General features: G+C 42.1%; 1 long non-coding RNA gene across 1 annotated transcript in view; it reads left to right on the top strand.

Moving 5' to 3' along the window:
- The first annotated feature begins 6,898 nt into the window (after positions 1-6,898).
- LOC124802419 overlaps positions 6,899-20,290 on the top strand; it is a 57,440-nt gene continuing 44,048 nt past the window's right edge. The window contains exon 1 of the long non-coding RNA XR_007017117.1: positions 6,899-7,010. This is a non-coding gene — a long non-coding RNA (uncharacterized LOC124802419). The remainder of the gene's footprint in view (positions 7,011-20,290) is intronic.

Here is a 20,290-nt window from a genome sequence, read left to right as displayed (position 1 = left end):
CTAACAACTGCTTATCTGCTCTTTCTAGTAAGAATACTCTCCTAGCCTTCTTGACCGACTTTTTAACTTTCGTAACCATAGTCGTAATGACAACATCATGATCACTAATCCCTGTCTCAACACTGACACCGTCAATGAGGTCTGGTCTGTTCGTGGCTACCAGATCTAAAATATTTCCATTACGCGTTGGTTGTCGATTTAGCTGCTCAAGACAGTTTTCGGATAATGTGTTCAAAAGTAATTCACACGACGGCTTGTCTGTACCACCTGTAATGAATCCATAGACATCCCAGTCTATACTAGGTAGGTTGAAGTCCCCTCTGACTAATATAGCATGATCCGGGTACTTCTGCGATACAGAGTGTAGACTCCCTTTGAATGATTCTATAACTGTCATGGTGAAACCTGGTGGCCGGAAATAACACCCAACAATTAACTTTATTTCTCCTAGCCCTGTTAGATGTGTCCAGAAAACTTCACAATCACACTCTACTTCGACCTCAGTAGACACAATATTTTTGTCAACTGCAATGAGATCTCATTCTGGAAACATCCCCCAGGCTGTGGCTAAGCCATGTCTCCGCAATATCCTTTCTTTCAGGAGTGCTAGTTCTGCAAGGTTCGCAGGAGAGCTTCTGTAAAGTTTGGAAGGTAGGAGACGAGGTACTGGCAGAAGTAAAGGTGTGAGTACTGGGCGTGAGTCGTGCTTCGGTAGCACAGTTGGTAGAGCACTTGCCCGCGAAAGGCAAAGGTCCCGAGTTCGAGTCTCGGTCGGGCACACAGTTTTAATCTGCCAGGAAGTTTCATATCAGCGCACACTCCGCTGCAGAGTGGAAATCTCATTCTGGAAACATCCCCCAGGCTGTGGCTAAGCCATGTCTTCGCAATATCCATTCTTTCAGGAGTGCTAGTTCTGCAAGGTTCGCAGGAGAGCTTCTGTAAAGTTTGGAAGGTAGGAGACGAGGTACTGGCAGAAGTAAAGGTGTGAGTACCGGGCGTGAGTCGTGCTTCGGTAGCTCAGTTGGTAGAGCACTTGCCCGCGAAAGGCAAAGGTCCCGAGTTCGAGTCTCGGTTGGGCACACAGTTTTAATCTGCCAGGAAGTTTCATATCAGCGCACACTCCGCTGCAGAGTGGAAATCTCATTCTGGAAACTCCTCCAGGCTGTGGCTAAGCCATGTCTCCGCAATATCCTTTCTTTCAGGAGTGCTAGTTCTGCAAGGTTCGCAGGAGAGCTTCTGTAAAGTTTGGAAGGTAGGAGACGAGGTACTGGCAGAAGTAAAGGTGTGAGTACTGGGCGTGAGTCGTGCTTCGATAGCACAGTTGGTAGAGCACTTGCCCGCGAAAGGCAAAGGTCCCGAGTTCGAGTCTCGGTCGGGCACACAGTTTTAATCTGCCAGGAAGTTTCATATCAGCGCACACTCCGCTGCAGAGTGGAAATCTCATTCTGGAAACATCCCCCAGGCTGTGGCTAAGCCATGTCTCCGCAATATCCTTTCTTTCAGGAGTGCTAGTTCTGCAAGGTTCGCAGGAGAGCTTCTGTAAAGTTTGGAAGGTAGGAGACGAGGTACTGGCAGAAGTAAAGGTGTGAGTACCGGGCGTGAGTCGTGCTTCGGTAGCTCAGTTGGTAGAGCACTTGCCCGCGAAAGGCAAAGGTCCCGAGTTCGAGTCTCGGTCGGGCACACAGTTTTAATCTGCCAGGAAGTTTCATATCAGCGCACACTCCGCTGCAGAGTGGAAATCTCATTCTGGAAACATTCCCCAGGCTGTGGCTAAGCCATGTCTCCGCAATATCCTTTCTTTCAGGAGTGCTAGTTCTGCAAGGTTCGCAGGAGAGCTTCTGTAAAGTTTGGAAGGTAGGAGACGAGGTACTGGCAGAAGTAAAGGTGTGAGTACCGGGCGTGAGTCGTGCTTCGGTAGCTCAGTTGGTAGAGCACTTGCCCGCGAAAGGCAAAGGTCCCAAGTTCGAGTCTCGGTCGGGCACACAGTTTTAATCTGCCAGGAAGTTTCATATCAGCGCACACTCCGCTGCAGAGTGAAAATCTCATTCTGGAAACATTCCCCAGGCTGTGGCTAAGCCATGTCTCCGCAATATCCTTTCTTTCAGGAGTGCAAGTTCTGCAAGGTTCGCAGGAGAGCTTCTGTAAAGTTTGGAAGGTAGGAGACGAGGTACTGGCAGAAGTAAAGGTGTGAGTACCGGGCGTGAGTCGTGCTTCGGTAGCTCAGTTGGTAGAGCACTTGCCCGCGAAAGGCAAAGGTCCCGAGTTCGAGTCTCGGTCGGGCACACAGTTTTCATCTGCCAGGAAGTTTCATATCAGCGCACACTCCGCTGCAGAGTGGAAATCTCATTCTTCAAGAGATGCATTGTTGACATGTCAAATGATGTGAAAGACACTCTTGTTTCTCGCATTCAACGCAATTCATTCTCCCTGTAGATAGATGAATCCAATGATGTTGCAGCATTTGCGATTTTATTGGCTTTTGTCTGTTATGAATATTCTGGATATTTTGAGGAGGACCTCTTATTACGCAGATCACTAACTGCCAACACAACAGGTGCTGAAATATTCCGTCTATTGGATGATTTTTTAAGGACTAATTGCATACATGTGTGCACAGATGGTGCAGAAACTATTACACGTCCCACAGTCGGAGCAATAACGAAAATAAAAGAAAATGCAAGAAAAAAAAAGGTTCAAATGGCTCTAAGCACTATGGGACTTAACATCTCAGGTCATCAGTCTCCTAGAACGTAGAACTAATTAAACCTAACTAACCTAAGGACATCACACACATCCATGCCCGAGGCAGGGTTCTAACCTGCGAACGTAGCAGTCGCACGGTTCCGGACTGCAGTGCCTAGAAGCGCTCGGCCACCGCGGCCGGCGAAAATGCGAAGAATTCCAGCAGTAGTCATTGTGCTCTCGATGCGCTTTAGCTACGAAACAAATGCCTGTTTCATTCAAGAAATTTTTAGACGAATCCATTCAAATCATTAACTACATAAAATCAAGGCCGTTAAAGTCAAGACTTTTCACAATACTGTGTGAAGATATGGGAAGCCTTCATCGTTCCCTGCTTCTCCACACAGAAGTGAGGTGACTCTCACCTAGGAATGCACTCTCTCGTTTGTACGAATTAAGATTGGAACTCTTAGCTTTCCTTTTGGACCATAACACCAAATTAGCAGACCTTCTTAATGACGAAAATTGGCAGTGTATACTTACCTATTTGTCAGATATTTTCTCTAAAATGAACGAAATAAATATTTCACTTCAAAGGAAAAGTGAAACAAAGGTCACTGCTATCGACAAAGTTCGAGCATTGAAGAGGAAAATCAATTTTTGGGTAGAGAGTGTCGAGGAGGGAGAGGTCGAATGTTTTCCTTTTCTCAAGGAGGTTTTGAAGTACAAAACATTGGCGCTTGGGAAGAATTTGTTTCATCAAATCCTGGAACATCTCCAAAGCTTGATGTCATTGTTGGAGCATCATTTCCCAACAGCTGAAGATGAGAAGCTGTAGAAACACGAATGGGTGATCAACCCCTTCACTGTATCCAAAACGCCAAACATTCTATCATCAAATGAATATGAGTTGTTGATAGAAATTGCCACAGATCCTACCTTGAAATAAAGTGTTGACATTGACAGTTACTCATACTTTTGGATCTGTTTGGATAACAAGAAATACTACCCCCTTGTTGAAAAGGCAAAACGTGTACTTCTTCCGTTTGCAACAACATACACGTGTGAATCTGGATTCTCGATTTATACTGCCCGCAAAACTAAGTACCGAAGCTGTCTAGATGCGGAACCAGACATCTGTCTCCAGTTGTCAAGAATTGAACCCAACTTTTCAAAACTGTGTCAGCAGAAGCACCCTCAACCACACATTAGGATTCTATTATTATTCCTACAGACTCATCTATAGTAAAAAAGAAAGCATTTTTCTTCGTAGATGCTCAGTGAACGTACCTGAACTATAACTCTGTAGGAATTTTGTTTATGTCTTCTACCATTTACAAAATAATTATTAATATAATTCTGTTGGCATTGATATTTTTGTTACGAAAATTAAAATGATCTTTAAAGCTAATTTCTTTTCTTTATAATATATTCCATCCCCTCAGTTAAAAATATGGCCTGTCTATACTTCAATTACAATTACTTGCTATTACTCTGTCACTATATCGTGGCAACTGGCTTAGAGAGTAAACAAATGAGGACTTTTCACGTGCCACCTTGTAAAAGGTAAACCTCCTCTGCCAGAATTGTTTCCTGTGAGAAAAAAGTCTTACATTCTGTGAAATGCTTTGTCTTCTTATATAGAAATAAGAGATTCTGTTTGTTTGTTTTCCCAATTTGTTTACAGTCGAGGCTGACTGCCACGATATAGTGTCCAAGTTGTCAGCTGTTGCTAAACTGTTGCCACGCCGCCTGCCAGTTGCCAGCTACCAACTGACAGTACACTGTTGCAACGCCGCCTGCTAGCTGCAGGTTATGGACTGACAGTTGCCGCTCAGTAGATACGCAAAGACGTAAAAATAACTAGACTTTCTGAGCTGTTTACATGGGCACGAAAATCGATTGTGGATCTGGAAAACGGCTTTATAAAAGCAGATTTCCAGATTCTATTTTGAAGTGTTTACCTGACCAGCTAAAAGTGGAACTGGGACTTCGGCTTACGAAATCCGGTTTTGGAAACATATGTAAACTGGATGAATGTATTCCCACACATTGCACAACAGATGTCACAATAGTCCTTTAAAGGCAATTCCTTGGCCTCTTTTCTTTCGTGATGTGTTTGTATCCCAAATCATGGATCTGCCTCTTTTCTTCACACCCATGCGGATTGGCCACGCAGTCTGAGGCGTCATATCGTCGTGTATTGCGCAGCCGCTCCCACCGGAGGTTCGAGTCCTCCCTCAGGCATGTGTGTGTGTGTGTGTGTGTGTGTGTGTGTGTGTGTTGTCCTTAGTGGAAGTTAAACTTAGGTTAATAGTGTGTAAGAGTAGGGACTGATGACCTCAGCAGTTAAGTCCCATAGAATTTACATACATTTGAAAATTTTTCTTCAATTTCACGAAAAACCACACACATACACACACACACACACACACACACACACACACACACACACACGACTGTTACGAAATATGCATGCTCCTTACACAACAGTAACCAAAAAGTGGAAGTGAACAGACCACAAGCGGCAGCTTGTCAACAACAACAGTTTGGACGTGACGTTGATTGCTCTTGGAGGAAGGCAGCTCGAAACTGTGAAATGCCAATTACGAAGTAATTTTAATCAGGCTATAGGGTGTTGAACAAAGGGAGTAAATCCACTAGTAAGTGTCTGGATACAGTGGGAATTCAAATTGGATCGTTAATTTCAAGTTGTTTTCATTCATCTCTAAACCAAAGACTATTGATACTTCGGGGGGGGGGGGGGGTAGGGGGGAGGAGGAGGGGGGGCTTGTTGGGAACATGGCACTTGCATTAAGAAGCTTTCAGTTCCCATGGGTTTCGCTCTGAAATTTAAAGTTACTGTCCTCTTGACTGACTAGGGATCCACCATGGATTTTCGACTGAAGAAGGGGTCCGCCAGCTGAAAAGGTTGGGAAGCCCTGAACTATTGTAATGTAACTGAGTGCCACGAAAACACGTTGACTTCCAATATTAGCAAACGATGACAGTGGCCACCACCAATGTCAATGTCAAAACTTTCTCTCATAGAAATCTTGACATAGACATCCCGTTCTATCTCATCCCATTCCATTCCATTGCGTTCCTGACACTTGACATCATTTCTGTCCTGTCAAGTATGAATCCACCTTCAGGACAGTACAATCACTTGAAAAATCATTGAAAAAGCACAATGTTTATTATAATCCTCTTCTTGATGTAGTATAAAAGGGCAAAATTCTGTTTCAGTGACACAAGCCAGTACAAAAGTTGATTTAGATTTTTTGTGCTACTTTCAATTAGTCAGTAATAGTTCAGTTATCGCAGAAATGCCTTGACTGAAATCATGCCATGCCTTCATAGACTCGATTCTAAGTGAAGGAGTAACAGTTCTGTATCACAGAATAACACATACATCCGCAACACTTTCAGCTGCAAAAGTTGTTACTGTTTGATAGGTGGAGTGATACTAGTGCTCAAACCCGTGAGAAATGCCCGCATCTCGTGGTCGTGCGGTAGCGTTCTCGCTTCCCACGCCCGGGTTCCCGGGTTCGATTCCCGGCGGGGTCAGGGATTTTCTCTGCCTCGTGATGGCTGGGTGTTGTGTGCTGTTCTTAGGTTAGTTAGGTTTAAGTAGTTCTAAGTTCTAGGGGACTGATGACCATAGATGTTAAGTCCCATAGTGCTCAGAGCCATTTTTGAACCGGTGAGAAAGCAGACAATAACTTGTGTCATAAGGATAATATTTGTTTTTAAGTATTTTTCAACTTGATTAACGAAATAATTAATATATGTTTGTATTTCGTAGGCCAGTAAATTACTAAGAAATTTGAATTATCATGAAACAAAATGTAAAACGGCAAAATATCACAGATTCAGTGACGTGACAACTTATTCATGAATTAATACTTTCGAATATATCGATAATTGTGCAGCTTACTCCGCTAAAAGCAAGAGAATACAAGAATATATTTCTCTTGTTCTTATTATGATAGGCTCTTTCCTTGACACAAAAGTTTTTTATAGGATTTAATGATTCTCCCACTCTTCACTCCACTTTCTAATACACGAATATTTTTATAAATGTAACTGCTTTTGCTTCAGAAGTGAATGTTGTGAACATTCTTGTTGTTTATTGCTCAGATGTAGCAAAATTGTGGAACTACTTTCTTCTGTGTTAGGAAACAGTTTTATTGTTCTTGACACTTTATTGTCATGTCTGTGTAGCTTCTCTTTCGCTACAGGCGTGGTAGCTTATTTGGGATATTAAATAATATGGGTACTACATTTCATACAAGTTTACTACATTCGCATTCACTGATTTAACTGTAAGTGTAGCGAACAAAACTTCGCGCTGTTGGATATATATTCCATGTCTTCTAGAGTTCACTTGCAGTTTTTTGTTCTTAACGGAAAACTTTTTCTTCAGTAAATATCTGCAAGCTATAAGAGAATCGTAAATAAACTGTCCTGTACTGTATTGTTTCGTATCTCTTAGGGAGTGTTCTTACGAAAATAAGAAAGACAAATGTGCCCTATTGTAAAAAATACGTTACAAATCAATATAAACGATACCATTCGCACTCTTCCCATATCGTAGTAGTTTGCTGGCCGCTTAGTTGCGCTGCTTTAACAGTGAGCTACAAAAACAAGGCAGAGTGTCAATACTGCTATGTTAGACTGTGTCTGTGTTTCACTGTGGGAGTGACACAATCCATACTTGACAGTGCACCATGTGCAGTGTACCTATATAAAATTACATTCTTGGATAGATGGTTTTGGCTGGATTCGCTGATGATTCAAATGTGCTTTTTTATTGGTTGTGCTAATAACTCAATTTTTGCTGTACAGTATCTGTGTACACGCTGTTTATGTAGTATGAGTGATGCTATACAAGGAGTGATCTTGGAACATGAGTAGTGTGGTTGTGGACATATTATTAATGCCAAACTCGCCTCGTTGTGTATCGGCATGTCGTCAATACATACCTTATAGCGCGCCATTGACGGTGCAATGCATTGCATCAAGAATGAGATCGAGGTTCTAAAATGTCCTTCTACTTTACCATTGTCAGGGGATTCCGCAACTCATGCACCTCCTGCCACAAAACATTGTTTCGCACAACCAGACAGTAAGACAGTGTGATATCAAATCAAATGTGAACATCCTCCGATTCAATCACATGTGCCAGTGCTGGTCACATAAGCTACAAACCTTCCACTTGACAGCTTCTCGTGGATCACCTGTGTCGTGATTTAGGGACCACCATTGGTATCAAAACAGCTGGACATTTCTTTTGCTATCATGGCGAAACTTTTCATGCTGCAGCAAATTTGCGATGTATCTGAAAAATTTACATCGATGATCTGCTACCTTGACTAATGTGTCAGTAATTATTTTACACAGCCCCTCCACAGTACACTCAAGATGTGTTGATCTCTCGTTCCAAGAAACCAATGGATAAGCGACTAACACCGCTTCTCTACCATGAGTGACACGATAGGTGGTCTTCCGACTTATGTAGACACTTATGAGCTATGGTTGATTCCAGTATTCTTTCAGACACTCCCCTATTACACATTTGGCAGCAACAGTTTCCTTTGTAGCTGTGTTTAACCTTAACTGTTCAGGAAATTCGGCCATTATGTGAGTTACTGCAAGAGGCCAATAGAAGGCACATCCTGTCCGACTCGTACGCTATCGTGGTCGCCACCACAACTACCATTGCTCACAAAGAGTACAAAGCATTGCCGGATCCAGCTAATGCAGTGCTGCCATCCTGCCCCGCCATGACCAGCTGACGACCACCGAGTATCACAAAGTATTTCCTATTCTCTGTGCTGCTGACGAGAAATCGACTAAACAACTGCAGATGTAGCAACTGTGAAAAACAGAAGCACACTGCTTGGTCACGCAGACTCGCAATTCGGACCTCATGGACCTAACGAGACACGGTTTTTCTGATTCTGCAGGCTTTTCGGTTTTCAAGCTATGAGGTGCAAAGCACCATGCTCCCACCCAAGGTGCAACAGATCTTAGCTTCACAGGCTGGTGTTGGGAAGCACTAGCCGTATAGGATTAAGGGTGATGCTATAGTATATGGGTCGACTTCCGCAGCAATGGTCAGATGTATGGCAGTGCAAAGACTATTCATTTATGACCACTATACACAGAGGGCACAAAGTCAGCTCACTGCCTGTTTGTGTCTTCCCCAATGTCAAATGTATTGATGCAACCCCTTGAAAGACGTTAACCTTTCTGCCATACAAATTGACTAAAAAGAGTTGTGCTTTACATTGGACTCTCTACCAAGCATGATTGGACCTTTTGTCTCGTCGATTTTGACCTACCCATTCTAGGAGCCAATTTCCTTATGAAAAACCCGGACAACTGACATTTTGTGCATAAAGCAGGGTGAACAAACTCAGCAAGCTTCACCTGAAAGATGAGACTTGGTGGGAGCATGATCACAGAAACCTGGACTCAACTATCCATAAATTGGAGGAGAAGAATGCAGCAAAAAAGTGTGAATCAAATGAATTACGTAGAGAGAACAGAGTTCTGGAGGCTGCTCTTTTGGAAGTGGAGTCCAACCTGCAGGCTGCTTGAAAAACGACGGAATGGCTCACAGCACAACATCAAAGAGTCATTTCTTCACCTTCTGCTACAGCCTCTGAGTCACTGCAACCAATGACGGATAGAGGTGTTGTCAAACACAAAATGGTACACTATGCCTGGACAACGCCAGGTCCACTGGTTTCCTCGCTCATTCGCTGGGAAAGCATTAGATCATCTATGCAAAATCACAGGCATCTTCAGTGTGATGTTACAAGAAGGACAAATACATGCCCATCTGACAGCCCATAGACCTCTCCTCTGAATCTTGCATATGTAATAAAAATGGGCCATGGCATCCACTTTTGGGTATCGATTGCCAGAACCATTCCAAATAGATACCATAAGTCGAAGATATCACAAATTCACTGGCTGGGGCAAAAGTTTTCAGTATGTTAGATTGTTGTAAAGCTTACAGTCAGATATCTATGGCAAAGCCAAACATACTGAAGACCGCAGTGGCTACCCCATTTGGGCTATTCGAATGTTTGGTAATGCCATTCAGGCTTAAAATACTGCACAGGTTTGGCAGCGTTTTCTGGATAGTGTACTGAGGAGAGTGCCTTACTGCTTTGCTCATCCTGATGACTTTTGCTATTTTCAGAAAACGCCCAGGACCATGAGACACATTTGAATGAAGTGCAAAGCAGACTAAGTACCGATGGAGTCATGCTGAATGAAGATAAGAGCATGTTTGAAGAGCCAATGGTAACTTTCCTTGACTACAGAGTACTGCCCAAGGCATCTCCCCTCTACCAGAAAAGTTGGAGGTGTTACATTTTCTACCATGACCTCAGAACAACAAATAACCCTGCAAGTTGCAATAATGGCAAACTTCTATAGCCACCATCTTCCCCAAACTGCTGCTACTCAGACACCACCAACAAATACATAATCTGGACACAACAAAAGCGGCAAACGCCTCCATCTGTGGACGCCAGTCATTGATTCTGCATTTAAGAAGCTACAAACAAAATCTTGCTGACATGACACATCACATCCCAGCCCCACGTACATTTGTCCTTACTAGTAGTTACCAGCCAGCTTGTGATTGGTGCAGCACTTCATCAAAAAGTGAGCAGACACTGTCAGCCATTGAGGTTTTTTTTGCCACAGAAACTACAGCATGTCCAAACTCGCTGGAGTGCTTCAAAATGTACATGAGCATCAAAGACTTTCGCCCCTTTATAGAGGCCAGACCTGTCAATATTTTCGCACACCACTGATCCATCATGGTGTCCTTCCAGCAAGTCAGAGACAAACTGTTCCATCAGTCTCACCATGTTGAGTACATATACCAGTTTGCTACAGATGTGCGTCACGTTCAAGGAGCTGACAGTTACATGGCAGATATTTGTTGTGCAGTAGTCGACCAAGACAAGTGTTGAACTATACAGATCTAGCCAATGCCCAGTTTTCCGGCCCGCAGCTGCCTAATCCTCTGGCCTGCATTTACTATGTGGCACAGCTACAAAATGATGCTACTTCAGTACTAGACCTCAACTGTACATTACACCCAAGTTCCAGCAAGTGGCTTTAAACGTTGAAACTGGTGATGGGTCGCATTGTGGAGCTTTGAAAACGAAAGCTTCATGGCCTTGGCCCCTACTAGTATCCTGTGGCAAAACGGAAAAGTGGGATACCACAAGCACTCTAAAATTTCCGACATATACAGAACGATTTGGTCACACCCACATTAATTTAGTAGGGTCCCTTCTCCCCTCAAATGATTGTAGGCTCTTATTAACCATGGTGGACCATTGGACTCAGTGGACTGAGGCCATCCTGAGCAGAAACATTCTTTGGAGAAAACAGCATAGTCGTTCGTCGAAATTTTGGTGATGCGCTTTATGTGCGCCTTTTTCATCATGGCCAACTAGGGCACCAATTCTAATTATCATTTTTTCAGGAAGTGTCAAGATTGTACAGCTTTCAGCACAATCAAACCACAAACTGCCACCCAGCAACAGCGTGGTGGAAAGGTGGCACAATACCTTAAACGCCATGTTGATCTGCTAAGAAGACTCCTGGATGCATGGACTGTCCTCGGTTGCCAATTGGTGGAGTTGGTATATAGAGAACCACTATATGTCCTGCTGGAATTTCTTGCACCTGTTCCATGCCCTAATGTGATACAGTTATCCAACCTGGTACACCAGCTCTGGAAACATTTTGCCAAATTTTGTGCTCCTCTAGGATCACAACATGGTACTCACCCAGTTCTTACGACAACTCTCTCGATAACTGTCCCCATGTCAGGCTCCAAGTGGACCTTGTAAGCTCCTCTCTACAACTTCCATACACCAGACAACACCACGTTTTGGAACGTGAAAACACAAACATAGTGGACACTCTTCTACAGGAAAAACCAACCAAGGTTTCCATCGGGTGGGTAAAATCAACTAACACTCTTCTTATATATTCCAACACTTCCCCAACGCACTCACATGTTGCTCCTCAAAGAACTGCGACCCCAACGTCTCTGGTCTGTGCCATACTTGAACTTCACACTATGGAACTGCAGGCATAGTCAGTTATTCACCAACCCAGCTCACCCAACCGTCCATACATGTGCAGGGTGTGAGGTCAGATTTAAGTACTCTGGCATCCCTGGTGTTCTTCCCCATTGGGAGGGGGTGTGGGGAGCTGTGTGGAAGTGACACAATCGATAATCAAGAGTGCACATGGTGCACTTTATAAAAGCACTTTCTCTGATAGATGGTTTCATTTGGATTCGCTGGTGATTCACATGTGCTTCTGTATTGGTCATGCTCATAAAGTGAATTTTTGCTTCACAATACGTATTTAAATATTTTTTATGTAATATAAGTGCTCCTACAAAACTACAGTTGAGAATCTTTGTTTTAGAACTATTATCATACATGTAGGCCTATCTCTAATTGTATAATGTATGTTTGACTGTTACTTCCAAGAGTGAGCAAATACATTACAATAAATTCGATGAATCCAATTTTCTTAGCTTTGAGTGTTGACTGCTTGCAACCACACTGAGCTATATCTCTGTCAGGCTATGGACCCAGAGGCATAGTCTTGTATGAATAACTGTTGTGCAAGCATTTCTTTCGGCTCATCAGCTTGGAACAATGACTAAATGTCAAGGCAAGTGAAACACATACAGTATCAAGTTACACCTTTTGTTGGTAGGTATTTCAAAAACTAATTTTCCATGGCACCTGCTACAGTTCCTTTTACACCAAACTGAACACAAACGAATCTGCAGCAGCCAACAAGAATTCATTGTAGTCTAAATGCTAGGGCCACTATTGCAAATGGCATTCCATTAGGTGTCGTTAGAATTTTGCAGCTGTTTACTTGTAATCCACTGGTTGTAAATTATTCACCAAATCATCAACGGAAGTTAGTACTCTCTCAGCTTAGGTGCTAGCAGTACTGAAAATTTCTCTCTCTCTCTCTCTCTCTCTCTCTCTCTCTCTCTCTCTATATATATATATATATATATATATATATATATATATATATATATATATATATATATATATGTGTGTGTGTGTGTGTGTGTGTGTGTGTTGAGAGCACTCGATGCTGGCTACAAAAATGTGCCACACTCCAACACATCTTACATGTACACTGCAAATAACATTACACTCAACATTTCTCAAAATTTTCCAAATTTATCCTTGCTCAAAAATTTGGTAGAAATATCTGCTGTCTTGTTTTCTGAATCTACTTTACAAATGACTGTAATTCCATTCATATAACATTCATTCACAAAATGGTACACACTAAGAAAAGTAGATGATTTTGTACACTTCCTTGTTTTTTGTATTTCCAAAGTATTACATATCCAAATAATCTATTTACATAGTCTGGTGTAGACTAATTATTTACACAATCATCTGCCAACCCTGTGTCTACAAAATGATCTAAGAGCTCATATATTAACATCAAACTTAATTCATCCATTTTCGTCCTCTTGAAAGTTCAATAAAGTATTTGAGGTAGTATCTGTGTATAAATTCTGTATGCTCATCTATTATTTCTGTTAAGCTATGTTAAGTGATATTGATGATTTTTTGTTTGCTTCGTTGTGGTATGTTAATTGTGCAAAGTTGAGACCCCGCGAGCTGACTTATAGGAGGTGGTTGATTCGACCATCAGTGACAGCTTTCCCTCCTTGCCAGCCTAATCTGAGCACGCTAGCAGAAAGCATTACAGTGTTAGTGCATCATCTGTTTGTTTACGATAGCAGACGTGTGAGAGTTAGTGACAGAATCAGTGTTATACGTATTCTTTCAGTGATTATGGTTAAAGAAGTCTTAACTTATTAAACATCGTGCTTATTAACATAGCAACTGCTACAATTTGCTTAATGCAGTAGCTACGAAATCTCTGTATGAAGGTATTTAGGCAAATGTGATAGACGGAATAGAAGTTTACTAGTGATTTTTACTTATATTCTTATATGCACAATATACAGTATGAAAATGAAGCAATTAGGAAGAAAGAATATGAATTCTGTGCAAAGTCAATCAAAGTCAGACATTGCACTAACATCTTCAGCTCTATCTAAACTGCATTCTGACGATTCACTGGAGTAACCTGATCCAACAATAAAATTGATGTTATCAATGGCAATTCCATAATACCATCGTTTGTCCAGTACTCGCTCTCCAAGTGCTCCTCCTTACGACAGTAGCCTGCCCAGTCATCCTCAGTGACTGACACAAGGGAATCGTCCTCAAGTTTAAGGAGATTTTCCGCAGACATGTTTCCAGTGACATTTTGTTCCCTAAACACTCTCTTTACTTTCGCCCACGCAAGTTCGATGCATTTAGGTCACAGTTATAGGGTGGTAAGCGTATCATTCAGTGACCTTTGCTTGCAGCCAATGTGTCGACAGCATAGCATTTATCTGCAGGCTTATGTAGCCGAATTAACGAGCAGAGAGTCTCCTTTCTCATGCTTACGTCGCACTCGATGTTTTTTTTCCTCAGCCACTTGAGCATTTCCGCCTTGGAATCGTAGTATGTGGGAGGTTTGTCAGGCTGCCTACTGTGATAGGGCGCATTGTCTAACTGAATAACTGAGCGGGGGGGGGGGGGGGGGGAGGAGATTGGGTAAAACCATTTCTTCAAACCACTTTTCAAAGATATTAGAGTCCTCCTGAAATGAAAAGTGTGTGAAATCTTATGGGACTTAACTACTATGGTCATGAGTCCCTAAGTTTACACACTGCTTAAACTAAATTATCCTAAGGACAAACACACACACCCAAACCCAAGGGAGGACTCGAACCTCCGCCGGGACAATGTCCTCTTGTTTTGAGATGTTTTCCACATGAAGCCCATTGCCTTCTAAATTGTTCTAAGCGAATTACCACACCAATTACATCGTACTTGGATCTCAGAACGGGCAACAGTTTCGTTATGCTGGAACAGTTTTGTTATGCTGGGAACAACTTTCTGTATAGTATAAAAGTTTCTTATCGCATCACAAATGACACGCTTGTCAAATTCATCCAGTGCCTCTTGAATGGTACTACAGCTCCTATTAAGGAAACAAAGGAACACCTCTTCAAAACTTTGATCGCATTGTAGAGTGACTATATCGAAATACAATACAGTACTTATACACAAAATCATTTAAGTGCAATCAACGACACATGAAAAGAAAAATTAATATCCAATACAGGCTTCTACCGAAGGACAGTGGAACAGCAGACTACTAAATTAAACTAACCTTTTCCTTTTTGGCATTCTTGGAGACTCGCCAGGATTAGTTTTCGTAAATTTTACCATTCTCTTCATACTCGACTCACTTCGTCCTGTGTACTTAGCAGCTCTCTTCCCCGCCTGTGAAAGTGGGTAGAACAACTTCTGCTTTCTTTCTTCGTTGCAGCACTTTATGACTTTAAGGAATATTTTATGTGTTTGGCTACGCAACATTTTCTCCCTTTGCATTTAGGAGTGGAAGGAGTTAATAACTCCTCAGAAGGACCAGCACCACTCATTACGAAACACTTTTGAAAACAGTATTTGCCCACAACATAAAACTCAACACATCGAAGGAAACACAGATTGAAAACAACAATACCAGTACTGCCCTGCACCTATATTAGAGAAAGGTTGGCAGACATTCGAAACAAATGAATATCGGATCAAAGTCGTATACTGTCTTTCGACTTTGGTCGATTCTGCTCCCCCCACCACCTACAGCGTCAGGGCTCAACTTTGGTAGTGCGATTAATAATTACTCAGCGATTATTATGTGTTCTGGAGTGTGTAGCCATTGTTAAGCCCATACTGATTAATTAATAAAACGTTGTTTCAGAAAGCTTTCACGTGTATATTAAAAAATGCTCAGCAAAAGGTTATGGGCCCAGGGACAGGTGTGAAAGTAAGGTTGGAATCGAAGTTGTGCGCGGAAATCCAGGGCCGGTACGGAAGTTATGCGTGTGCCTATCATTCATATTTTACCGATTTATCATTCTTGCGTGCAGACTGACGATATTTCTTTCCCTCACTCAAAGCTAAAAATGAGCGGTACAGCCTCAGCTAGACTTCCAGTGACTGAAAAGTTGATCGGACGTGAAAATTACTCGACGTGGAAATTTGCCATGAAGGCGCATTTGGCCCTTGACGAACTGTGAGATGATGTTGAAAACCCTCTTTCGGATCTGACGAAACGGGACAATTCTTGGAAGAAGACACAATGGCACATTCCTGTATTATACTTTTCGCCGACAAGATGAATTATTCCCACATAAGGGACACAGAGACGGCAGTAGAAGCCTGGATGGCCTTGGAAAAGGCACTTGAATACTCAGGACTCACATGTAGAGTAGTGTTGCTTAGATAATTAATCACTACCAAATTAGATAAATGCAAGTAAGTAGACGACTACAGCGATCGAAAAATAACGACCTCTTATGAGTTAGAGGAAGTTTGTGGTGCGTGAAGAGTGGATAGGAATGTTGCTTCTGGCTGGGTTACCTGATCATTATCAGCCTATAATCATGGCACTTGAAAATAGTGGCACACACACCACAAGATATTCTATTAAAATGAAACTGCTACAAGACATCAAACACGAAGATGCAAGTGGAAATGAAGAATCTGCTCTATATACAAATAAGAAGAGGCCTACAAAACGTGTTATTAAAGGCCACAAATGCAAACCGAATCACATTACTAAATATTGTTCTAGCGACGACGAAAAAGAAGGAAGCTCGTGAAAAAATAACGATGACAGATATGTATTTAGGAAACAGACACAACAAAAGAAAGCTTTTCATGCTGCTGACGTTAAACGGTCTCATGAAAAGGATATGTGGCATTTAGTTTCCTGTGCGTCGACTCACATTACTAATGATGGAAGGAAGCTTCATAATGTCAAGCCATGTAATAGTTCAGTGACCAATGTGGGAGGTGATGCCTTAGTAGCAGAGACTGTGTTGATCTGACGCTCTACACTGGTGATAAAATTTGTAGAAGTAGAAGCATCTGACGTAATACATAACCCAGACCCAGATGTAAATTTGCTGTCAGTTAGTAAAATTGTAAGCAAAGAGCATAAAGTGACTTTTAACAAAAAAAAAGGTGGATTCCTCTGCGATGTGGAAGGCAAACTAATTGCCAAAGAAATGTCTAAGAGTGGCATGTATTATTTGAATACGGGTGAAATGAAACATTGCTACTAAACAAAAGGTAGTGGATTCTTATAGCACCACAGGCTAGGATATATGAATCGCAAAAGTATGCTGAAATTGTCAAAGGTTTCAACTAAATGAAGACATAACTGTTAAGGATCCCTGTGAGTTGTGCACCATAGGGGAACAGTCATGTCTTCCATTCAAAACTAGCAAAGAGTATTCTAAACACATCTTAGACTTAGTATATTCTGATGTGCATGAGCAAATGTAGACAGCATCTATTGGTGGAAATCATTATTTTCTCATATTCACTGTCGACATTTCAAGACTCTAGTCATTTATTTCTTGAAGAAGAAATGTGAGGTAACACAGAAATTTAAAAACTTCAGAGTCATGGTGGAAAAACAGAGGGGCAGAAACATCAAGAAGGTTGCAGTCTGACGACAGAAATGAATGTGTCAATTTTGAACTAAAAAGATTTCTGACTTCTGAAGCTATCCACCAGTTTACTGTGCCTTCCAGTCCACAGCAAAATGGTGTTGCTGAGAGAGCTAATAGAACATTGGTTGAAAAACTCATACCATGATGTTCAATGCTAACCTACCAAAGGAGTTTCAAATAACTTTCGGGAATTCAGCCAGGTAACACTTTCAGCGACCGCCAATATTTCGGCGGGAGAATTTGAATGTTGTTCTAGAACATCTGAACTCGATCAACCCGAACATTCGTTTTACGATGGATGTGGAAGAGGATGGTTGCCTTCCCTTTCTTGACGTGTTGGTTAGGAGGAAGGATGATGGATCATTGGGACATGCAGTCTTCAGGAAACGTACTCACACCGACTTGTACTAACAGGTTAATAGTTGTCACCATCCAGCTCAGTGTGAAGGGGTACTTCATACCTTGGTACACAGTGCACATGTCGCTTCTGATGCTGAGACTTCGCCAGCTGAGCTGTCCCATCTTGAATTTACATTTCGTCAAAATGGTTATAGTGATAGACAGATTGAATGTGCATTGCGCTATCGACCAACTGTACATCGGGTGATTGATGGTAATTCTGAATCAACACCTAAGTCTACTGCCTTACGTAGGAAACACTTCCAACGAGATCGGTCGTATTTTACGAAAATACGATGTGAAATGTGTTTTCCGACCTCCATCTAAAATTAGAGTGCTTTTGAGTTCCGTTAAGGCTGATCTTGGTCTGCGTAAGGCGGGTGTATATCGTATTCCTTGTAGCTGCGGCATGGCATATATTGGTCAAACCATCAGGACTGTGGAAGACCGATGTACTGAGCATAAACGGCACACACGATTACAGCAGTCAAGTAGATCCGCTATTGCCGAACATTGCTTGGATACTGGTCACCCCACCGAGATATTGGCATGCACGTCCAGCTATTGGGACAGTGTTATAAAGAGGCAGTTGAGATTAAATTAGCGAGCAACCTCGTTAACAGGGATGGAGGTTTCCGTTTAAACTCTGTTCAGAATCCGGCTCTCTCCCTTGTCAAAAAAACAGAGGAACAGACTCAATGCTACCTCACCTGCGAATTCGTAGTCTCACTATCGATAGCTCTTACCCTGGTCATCTTTGGTGGCACTAGTGTTCATTGTGTGTGTTATCTTTCCTGCTTCAGTCCGGGAACCAAGGTTTTAAATTTGCATGTACGTCACCTGTCCGTTGCAGTTTGCCTTGAAAATGGCGGGGTGTTCTCCCGCCGAAATATCGGCGGTCGCTGAAAGTGTTACCTGGCTGAATTCCCGGAAGTTATTTTAAAGTTGTATACGCTAGGAGAAACTCAGGTCTTACCAAAGGAATATTTGGCTGAAGCTGTGTGCTGCATACCTGTCAAATCATTTGCTGTCCACCACACTTTGAGATCACAAGAAGGGGATAAAAGTCACAGAAGTTAACCAAAGGCTGTCGATTCATCAGTAGGGAGACTGGCCCAATAACTGTCAACAGCGATGTAAAATTCCTGGAGGATGAGAATTTTTCATGTTCAGAGACAGAGGAACCTAAGACCACAAATGCCTTAGGGCACTTCTTCAGGATGTCAGTACTTTACAAACTGAAGAAGAAGTTAAATCAGAAGACAGTGATAATGAACCCTTTTATGGCGTTGATAGTGATTCAATAGAAACTGAGGCTTTAGACAACTGCTATGACAGTCGAAACATAGTTCAAGAGGGTACACACTGAAGGAAAGAAGGATTTCCAAGTGAAGATATCAATGTCTAGGAAGCTTTGGAAGGGGGCAAATAATGAAGAATGGAAAAAAGCAATGACGACAGAATTCTCATTTTTAGTTCGTAATAACACATTTGTAGAAGTAGAGCTACCCAGGGGGCATAAATCGCTCAAGACTAAGTGGGTATTAAAAATAAAGCCTGGGACTAGCAGTACACCAGAAACATTTAAGGCATGCCTAGTGATAAAAGGATGCACCCAAGTTCAAGGTGTTAATTATCATGAAACCTTTGCATCTGTGGTCAAGCATGCATCCATTAGACATATCTTGTCCATGGCAGCTCTAAAGGACCTGGAGATCGACAATGTTGACATCACTAATGCTTATCTCTGTGGAGACTTAAATGAAGAAATTCGTGTCATTCCACCACAAAATTTTCAATTCCTGGAAAAGTACATGGGCTGGAGAAAGTTGTTTATGGACTCAATCAGGCTGGTAGGAATTGGAATAAAAAAATTGATGAGGTGTTGTTGTTGTGGTCTTCAGTCCTGAGACTGGTTTGATGCAGCTCTCCATGATACTCTATCCTGTGCAAGCTTCTTCATCTCCCAGTACCTACTGCAACATACATCCTTCTGAATCTGCTTGGTGTATTCATCTCTTGGTCTCCCTCTACGATTTTTACCCTCCACACTGCCCTCCAATACTAAATTGGTGATCCCTTGATGCCTTAGAACATGTCCCACCAACTGATCCCTTCTTCTAGTCAAGTTGTGCCACAAACTTCTCTTCTCCCCAATCCTATTCAACACCTCCTCATTAGTTATATGATCTACCCATCTAATCTTCAGCATTCTTCTGTAGCACCACATTTCGAAAACTTCTATACTCTTCTTGTCCAAACTATTTATCGTCCATGTTTCACTTCCATACATGGCTACACTCCATACAAATACTTTCAGAAACGACTTCCTAACACTTAAATCAATACTCGATGTTAACAAATTTCTCTTCTTCAGAAACGCTTTCCTTGCCATTGCCAGTCTACATTTTATATCCTCTCTACTTCGACCATCATCAGTTATTTTGCTCCCCAAATAGCAGAACTCCTTTACTACTGTAAGTGTCTCATTTCCTAATCTAATGCCCTCAACATCACCCG

Source organism: Schistocerca piceifrons, chromosome 6 (assembly GCF_021461385.2).
Source record: "Schistocerca piceifrons isolate TAMUIC-IGC-003096 chromosome 6, iqSchPice1.1, whole genome shotgun sequence".
Lineage (NCBI taxonomy): Eukaryota > Metazoa > Arthropoda > Insecta > Orthoptera > Acrididae > Schistocerca > Schistocerca piceifrons.
This window is presented reverse-complemented; position numbering and strand designations above follow the sequence as displayed.